At 42.0% G+C, this 9000-nt stretch overlaps 1 pseudogene; it reads left to right on the forward strand.

Moving 5' to 3' along the window:
- The first annotated feature begins 705 nt into the window (after nucleotides 1-705).
- LOC148773882 (ubiquitin-conjugating enzyme E2 variant 1 pseudogene) lies at nucleotides 706-1119 on the forward strand (annotated as a pseudogene).
- Nucleotides 1120-9000: the final 7881 nt, after the last annotated feature.

A 9000-nucleotide genomic window follows, 5' to 3' on the forward strand; every position in this document is an offset into this window, starting at 1 on the left:
GTTATTACCCAAGTTCCTATGTGTAATATAAGACCCTCTGTCCCAGGCCATAAAAGCAGTATTAATGTAGTAGTGAAATGATTATGAATTCCATTAATCCAACTATGAGTCCAGACCTGTCACTTAATATCTACATCACCTTAGGAAAGTAATTTAATCTTCAAAACCTCAGTTTTCTCATCTGTAAAATGGAGATAATAATAGGACCCACCTCTGTAGAGTTGCTATGAGGATTAAATGAGATGAGGACTGTAAAGAACGTAGCACAATTCCTAGTGCTTAATTGTGTCTGACTCTTTGTGACCCTGTGGACTCTTGGTGACCCACCAGGCTTTTCTGTCCAAGGGATTTTTCAGGAAAGAATACTGGAGTGTGTTGCCATTTTCTTCCTCCAGGAAATCTTCGTGACTCAGGGATTGAAACCTCATCTCCTGTGTCTCTTGCATTGCAGGTGGGTTCTTTATGTGCTGAACCATAGGGGAAGCCCAGCACATTGCCTGGTTAATAGTAAATGCTTACTACCTCCTGGCTATTATGGTAATGCATCTAATCAGGGGTGGAGGTGTGTCCTAGGAGACCCCTAAAGCAGTAGGAGTGATGTGGTAGAGATCTGGAATCATGGCATATGAGGATGACTGTCCTTGGGGGACATGAGATCTGTCTTCAGGTATCCGGGTATAGGCCTTTGAGCCACAGAGATACAAGATGGCAGCCACCATGGGCTTGGAAGTAAAAGTCCCTTGTGATTTCTGGCTGTTGGAAGAACTCAAAGAAGGCCAGAAAGGAGTAAGAGATGGCACCGTTAGCTGGGATCTAGAAAATAACAATGACAGGACACTTAGAATATGGACATGGTTGATGACTGGGCCACCAAGAACAGTTTATGAAAACCAGATATACACCCTTAAAATGGAATGTGGACCTACATACCCAGAAGCACCTCCCTTTTGTACGATTTGTAACAAAAATTCATCTGAATGGAGTTAATAGTTCTAATGGATTGTGGACCCAAGAACCATATCAGTGCTAGAAGAGTGGCAGAATTCATACAGCATCAGAGTTGTTCTGCAAGAGCTTTGGTGCCTAATGGTGTCTAAAGAAAATATGAAGCTCCCTTAGGTGCCTGAGACACTCCCTGGTAGTTCAGATGGTAAAGAATCTGCCTACAATGCAGGAGACCTGGGTTCAATCCCTGGGTTAGGAAGATCCTTTGGAGAAGGAAATGGCAACCCACTCCAGTTTTCTTGCCTGGAGAATCCCATGGACAGAGGATCCTGGTGGGCTACAGTCCATGGGGTCACAAAGAGTCACACAGCACTGAGTGACTAACACTTTCACTTTTTCAACTGCCTGAAGGACAGTGTTACAGCAGTTAATCAAAAAGGAAAATCACAGCCCCTCCCCTACCCCTCTTCAGTTTAAGCAGTTTTCATTTTCCACAGTAGCAACTTTTCTAGATATGTCTTGTAGACCTCGAAGTACTGGAAAGAAAGCTCCCACTCAAGGGCAGCTTAAGATACTGTAACTGATGCTATTTTTTGTCCATTTGAAATGGACAAATCCTCCTGTCAAATGTAAGCACTGTCCACATATTTGAACTTCTGCGGTCAAGAAAGTATGTTTTAATTGATTCCTGTCATAACTGGTGGGGCGCATCTAACGCAACTGTGAAAAAACACCTCACGCAGTCACCTCCTGCTGATTACATGGCCTGGGGTCTCTGCCGTCTCACCTTTCCCCTCCCTCTGCCTCCCTCCCTCCCTACAGTAGCCCCCAGCTTGGGGTGACTTGCTAGAGCAGACGTGAAGGTTTCCAGTCACAGCCTGTGGGATACTGCTGAGTGGGTGAGGGTGCTTTGTCTGCATCCCCGGTCTCTTTCTCTAAGTCTTAAATGATGCCCTCCTACCTTCCAAGCCATCATCCTTTCCCCTACCCTCCACTACCACCATTGGCTGAGGCATAGATTTCCCTTCCTGAGACTGGCCTTTGGTGAGGAATTCAGGACTTTCCGTATATCTTCTCACCCCACTTTAATTGAAGGGTGCTACTTTTCCCTTCCTCCTCCTCAAGTCCCTTTTTGCACCATCACCACCCAGCACTTTCCAAGGACACTTCCTTGCTTTGACCAGAAGCCATCAGGTAAGGCTGGAAAGAGTCTCTCACCTCCCTCATTTAGTTTTGTAACCACATTTATTTATTCTTCACCAGATCCCTCGATTGAGAAGATCCTATGGAGGAAGGCAAGGCAACCCATCTAGCATTCTTGCCTGGAAAGTCCCATGGACAGAGGAGCCTGGCGGGCTACAGTCCATAGGGTCACACAGAGTTGGGCATGACTGAAGCAACTTAGCACGCACGCACCAGCCTGGGAAATGAATATTGAGTTCTCACCCTTGTCACCCTCTGCTGTCATCGTCAGCTGATGTGTGTGTGTGTGTGTGTGTTTTAGCTCAGGCTTTGATAAGGTGAAAAGAATAGTCATCAGGGTTGCTCAGACCTGCCAGCCCTCGGAGTCCTTGGTGGTTACACTTGGAGAAAGGCCCCAGAAAGCACTTGCAAGCACACACAATCTCTCTGAATGAATTGTTTTCTTTTCCTGTAATTGCTTTGCTCTTAAAAATTGAAGAAGTTATAAACAGGGCTCTCATTTAGTCATCCTTGCAATTCATTTAGGTCTAATTTAAAAGCTGACAACCGGAACAGAAAGAACCTTGAATCTGCTGCATACTTTGGTTTTGGTGCCGCTGCTTCTCTTGGCTGTTAGCAGGGATTAAGAAAGAACTCAGCAGATCCTTGAAACTCCTGGCAAGTGGCTGATTTTTCCACCTTTCTGTTCAGGACTACTAAATGCTTAGATGTGGATGCATACAGAAACAAAAGCATTTCACTGTGTTCCAAGATTTTATATATATATATGTATATATGAATATGTTCTCATTGTTTTTCAAGAGCTAGAAATCCAACTTAAACTCAGTGTTTTAGAAAAGGAAATTAGTAACTTTAACCCTAACTTTGGTCTTCCTTTGTGGCTCAGCTGTTTAAGTATCCGCCTGCAATGCGGGAGACCTGGGTTCGATCCTTGGTTTAGAAATATCCCTGGAGAAGGGAAAGGCTACCCACTCCAGTATTCTGGGCTGGAGAACTCCATGGACTGTATAGTCCATGGGGTCGCAAAGAGTCGGACACGACTGAGCAACTTTCACTTTCACATTCACCCCTAACTTAAAAGTTTAGGGAAATACTAACTTTGGGTCTCATTAGATACATGGATTTAGACACTGTCCTTAGGGTTTACCTTTTTCTCTGCGCCACTCTGTCTAACCTGCCTTTCCTCTGTGCTGACTCCATTCTTAGGTAGACCGTCCTCTCATAGTGTAAAGATTGTTGCCAAGGACACCAAACTTTCTCTTCACTCCTCAGCGATTCAACCAATTTCCGAAATATCCTGAAATTGATTTTCCAGGTTGTCAGGTATCCTGTAGCAGAGGCAGTTTTTCAGATGTGAGCAATCCAGGGTTGAACTCTGAACAACCAAGCCTGGGTCACGTGTCTATTCCTGAACCAACCCCGTAACCAAGGATTTGAAATGTTCTGTGTGACCACGCTGGGTCACACATTTGTTCCTGAGCTGCACCCCACCCCACCCGCCCCCCCCAGCTTAATAGTGGGGAGATGGGGTTCCTAAGCACACTCAGGTAGCTTTCCCAGAAGGTATGGGAATGAATGAAAGGCAATGAAAGTGATATATGTGTGTCCCCTATGGCTGCATTAGGGACCTGGTGGCAAATAGTGAATAGACTCTTTCCTCTGCCTGGCTGACTGCTCAACTGTTATTCTGGCTGGTTCACTGTGCCCTCGGTAGAGTCTAGGTGGAGAGAGGCTGCGATTCATTCAGATACCACTGTTAACCTTCTCTGGTTTGTTCAGATACCAGCATTAACATTCTCTAATTCACTCAGATACCAGCATTAACATTCTCTAATTCACTCAGATACCAGCGTTACCAAGATACAAGATACCAACATTATCTGGGGTTGTCCCCCTCTTGTGTTCAGTGGACCCAAGAGCTCCTGAATATATATTATCCAACCTGGGACCACTGTGAGAGAGAAAGGACATAAGTATGCTAGGACAGCAGGCAGAAGCCAGGGCTGTCCCAGGAACTCTGGGACATGTAACTGTCCTATATTCTGCCAGTGTTGACAGAACCCTTACTGTGCTGGCTCTGGGGCAAAGCGGCGAAAAAGGTGTCAATTTGTGATGTTTGTTCCAGCTTCTTTTTCTCCATGAACTGTAGCCTGCCAGTCTCCTCTGTCTGTGGGATTTCCCAGGCAAGAATGCTGGAGTGGGCTGCCATTTCTACTCCAACAAATCCATGAATGCAGGCTACTCCCATTTATGTGTGTCTTCTTAGTGTCTTTCATCAAAGTTTCACTTTTCATTGTACAGATCTTTTACCTCTTTGGTTAAATTAATTTCTAAATATTTCATTTTTGGATTGCATTGTAAATGGGATTTTAAAATTTCTTTTTTGATCAGTTTGTTCTTAGTATATAGTATAGTATATAGAAACACAACAGATTTTTATATGTTGATTTTATATCCTGTAACTTTACTGAATTCATTTATTAGTTCTAACAATATTTTACTGGAATCTTTAGGATTTTCTTTATATAAGATCACATCATCTGCAAACAGGGATAGTTTAACTCTTTCCTTTCCAATTTGGATGCCCTTTACTTCTTTTGCTTGCCTAATTGCTCTTGCTAGATTTTCCAGTGTTTTCTTTTAAATGTGGTTGACATACAATACTACATTTGTTTCAAGTGCACAACATGGTGATTCAACATTTAAATGCATTACAAAATTCTGGTACTATCTTGATTGGAAATGAAAGAGTGGGTACCCTTGTCTTATTCCTGGTCTTAGAAGAAGACCTTTCAACTTTTCACTATTGATTTTGATGTTAGCTGTGTGTTTGTGATATATGGTCTTTATCATGCTGAGATACATTCTTTCTGTACTTAAGTTGTTGAGAATTTTTGTCCTGAAAAAAATGTTGAATTTTTCAAACATTTTTTCTGTGTCTGTTGAGACTATTATACGATTTTATCCTTTATTCTGCTAATGTGGTATATCACATTTGTTGGTTTGCATACATTGACTCATTCTTGAGACCTAGGGATTCATAAACAAAAGAATGAAATTGAGTCCTCATCTTACATCGCACAGAAAAATCAACTTGAAATGTATAAACATGAAACTATTCATCTCCTAGAAGAAAACAAAGAAAAAGATTCTTGATGTCAGTCTTGGCAATGATTTGGGGAAAATGGCACCCATAGCATAGGCAACAAAAGCAAAAATGAACCAACAGAATTACACCAAACTAAAAGACTTCTATGCAACAAAGGAAGCAATCAACAAAATGAAAAGGCTACCCACAGAGTGGGAGACTATATTGCAAACCATATATCCGATAAGGGGTTAACATAAACAATATATAAGGAATTCATACAACTCAGCAGCAAAAAGCAAACAACTCAATTAAAAATAAAAAATGATGCTGTTGAAGGTGGAAGATGGGATAGCTCTTTGGACAATTTTATTTTTATTTCTACTATGGGGTTCAGCGTCATATACTTCAACTATATTTATTTATTTTATTTCTTAGAGAATTCTGGGCTCTGGATAGAAAGTATTCTTTTCCTCTTCACTTTGGTACCTACATTTTTGTATTTGGCATTGTACTCCTGAGTTTCGGGGACTGAAAGAGTAGCTAGAAGAATCCAAGTGCCCTCATATGATTTTGGTGACCTTGGGCTATTTGAAGTCTCTTCAGATTATTTCTTGGGTATATCACCTCTTAAGAATGGATTGCTGATGAGTTTAATTTCATGTTTTTTTCTGGACAAATATGGGGTTTGCCAGGCTAGGACTTAAATAGATAAGAGCATTCTAGTAAGTAAAAGTTTAAATACTTTTCATTTCCTGATGAGAAGGTATAGTCTGTGCAAACTCTAATCATATTAAAGTATTTCTCAGCCAGTTCAGCAGCTCAGCCATGTCCGACTCTTTGTAACCCCATGGACTGCAGCACGCCAGGCTTCCCCGTCTATCACCAACTCCCAGAGCTTGCTCAAACTCATGTCCATCAAGTGGATGATGTTATCCAACCATCTCATCCTCATCCCCTTCTGCTCCTGCCTTTAATCTTCCACATCGTCAGGGTCTTTTCTAAGGAGTCAGTTCTTTGCATTCTGTCAACTGCTTATTATATCAGTAGTCTTTCTTACAGGATTTAATAAACAGTTTATGTGTTCCATCCTCAAAGAAACTTCCTCTCTTGACTTCTATGGCAACTCATTTGTACTGTTCTAAGGAAGCTTTTTCTCATTACTACAAATCTTTGTGTAAGGAACAGTATTTCTCCTTCTAGACTGTAAGCTCTGAAAAGTCTATGACTGTGTTTCCCACCTCCATGTCTCCACCACGTCCTGCAGAGGACAGGCGATCCTCAGTGTTTTGATGCATAAATGAATATATGATTTGGAATTTAGGAGAGGAGGAATTGATGCCTTTTTTTAAAAAAAAATTTAAGAAGAAAATTTGCAAAATACAGAGACAAATAGAAAACAGACATTATCTATGCCCCTATTATTGACAGTCACTATAAATACTTCTGCACGCTCGGAGCCACCAGCATTGGAAAGATATAAGCACCTGAATGCAGAGTTCCAAAGAATAGCAAGGAGAGATAAGAAAGCCTTCCTCAGTGATCAATGCAAAGAAATAGAGGAAAACAACAGAATAGGAAAGACAAGAGATCTCTTCAAGAAAATTAGAGATATCAAGGGAACATTTCATGCAAAGATGGGCTCAATAATGGACAGAAATGGTGTGGACCTAACAGAAGCAGAAGATAATAAGAAGAGGTGGCAAGAATACACAGAAGAACTGTACAAAAAAGATCTTCACGACCAAGATAGTCACGATAACATGATCACTGACCTAGAGCCAGACATCTTGGAATGTGAAGTCCAGTAGGCCTTAGAAAGCATCACTACGAACGAAGCTAGTGGAGGTGATGGAATTCCAGTTGAGCTATTTCAAATCTTGAAAGATGATGCTGTGAAAGTGCTGCACTCAATATGCCAGCAAAGTTGGAAAACTCAGCAGTGGCCACAGGACTGGAAAAGGTCAGTCTTCATTCCAATGCCAAAGAAAGGCAATGCCAAAGAATGCTCAAACTACCGCACAATTGTACTCATCTCACATGCCAGTAAAGTCATGCTCAAAATTCTCCAAGCCAGGCTTCAGCAATACGCGAACCGTGAACTTCTAGATGTTCAAGCAGGTTTTAGAAAAGGCAGAGGGACAAGAGATCAAATTGCCAACATCCGCTGGATCATGGAAAAAGCAAGAGAGTTCCAGAAAAACACCTATTTCTGCTTCATTGACTATGCCAAAGCCTTTGACTGTGTGGATCACAATAAACTGTGGAAAATTCTGAAAGAGATGGGAATACCAAACCACCTGACCTGCTTCTTGAGAAACCTGTGTGCAGGTCAGGAAGCAACAGTTAGAACTGGACATGGAACAACAGACTGGTTCCAAATAGGAAAAGGAGTGCGTCAAGATTGTATATTGTCACCCAGCTTATTTAACTTCTATGCAGAGTACATCATGAGGAACGCTGGGCTGGAAGAAGCACAAGCTGAAATCAAGATTGCCGGGAGAAATATCAATAACCTCAGATATGCAGATGACACCACCTTTATGGTAGAAAGTGAAGAGGAGCTAAAAAGCCTCTTGATGAAAGTGAAAGAGGAGAGTGAAAAAGTTGGCTTAAAGATCAAACATTCAGAAAACAAAGATCATGGCATCTGGTCCCATCACTTCATGGGAAATAGATGGGGAAACAGTGTCAGACTTTATTTTTGGGGGCTCCAAAATCACTGCGGATGCTGATTGCAGCCAGGAAATTAAAAGACGCTTACTCCTTGGAAGGAAAGTTATGACCAACCTAGATAGCATATTAAAAAGCAGAGACATTACTTTGCCAACCAAGGTCCGTCTAGTCAAGGCTATGGTTTTTCCCGTGGTCATGTATGGATGTGAGAGTTGGACTGTGAAGAAAGCTGATCGCCGAAGAATTGATGCTTTTGAACTGTGGTGTTGGAGAAGACTCTTGAGTCCCTTGGACTTCAAGGAGATCCAACCAGTCCATTCTAAAGGAGATCAATCCTGGGTGTTCACTGGAAGGACTGATGCTAAAGCTGAAACTGCAATACTTTGGCCACCTCATGCGATGAGTTGACTCACTGGAAAAGACTCTGATGCTGGGAAAGGTTGGGCGCGGGAGGAGAAGGGGACGACTGAGAATGAGATGGCTGGATGGCATCACCGACTCTGTGGACATGAGTTTGAGTGAACTCCGGGAGTTGGTGATGGATAGGGAGGCCTGGCGTGCTGTGATTCATGGGGTCGCGGAGAGTCGGACACGACTGAGCGACTGAACTGAACTGAACTATGTAGTTTGAGCATTTCCTAAGTCATTAAATATTTTTCCAAAACACCATTTTGAATGCCTACATAGTATTTCAATGATAACTAGATAATGATTTACTCATGGACAATGGATTATTGTCATATGGGCTATTATAGACATGCTTTGATGGACATCTTTATGCAAAAATAGAATGCACAATTTGGTATGTTCTTAGAAAAAAAACTGATTATGCCTGAAGTTTAAGAGGTTTTGATACACGTTTTCAGTTCCCTTCCATTTTTCTCCACGTGTATGTGTGTGCTGTGTGCTAAGTTGCTTCAGTTATGTCCGATTCTGTGTGACCTTATGAGGAGCCTGGCAGGCTCCTCTGTCCATGGGTATTCTCCAGGCAAGAATCCTGGAGTGGGTAGCTGTTCCATTCTCCAGGCACTTTTCTTCACAGGTGTCTCCAAATAGTCATTTAGTAGATGATGCTTTGTTCACCGGAG

Source organism: Moschus berezovskii, chromosome 25 (assembly GCF_049115385.1).
Source record: "Moschus berezovskii isolate FMDL1 chromosome 25, NW_MosBer_1.0, whole genome shotgun sequence".
In the NCBI taxonomy this organism is placed as follows: domain Eukaryota; kingdom Metazoa; phylum Chordata; class Mammalia; order Artiodactyla; family Moschidae; genus Moschus; species Moschus berezovskii.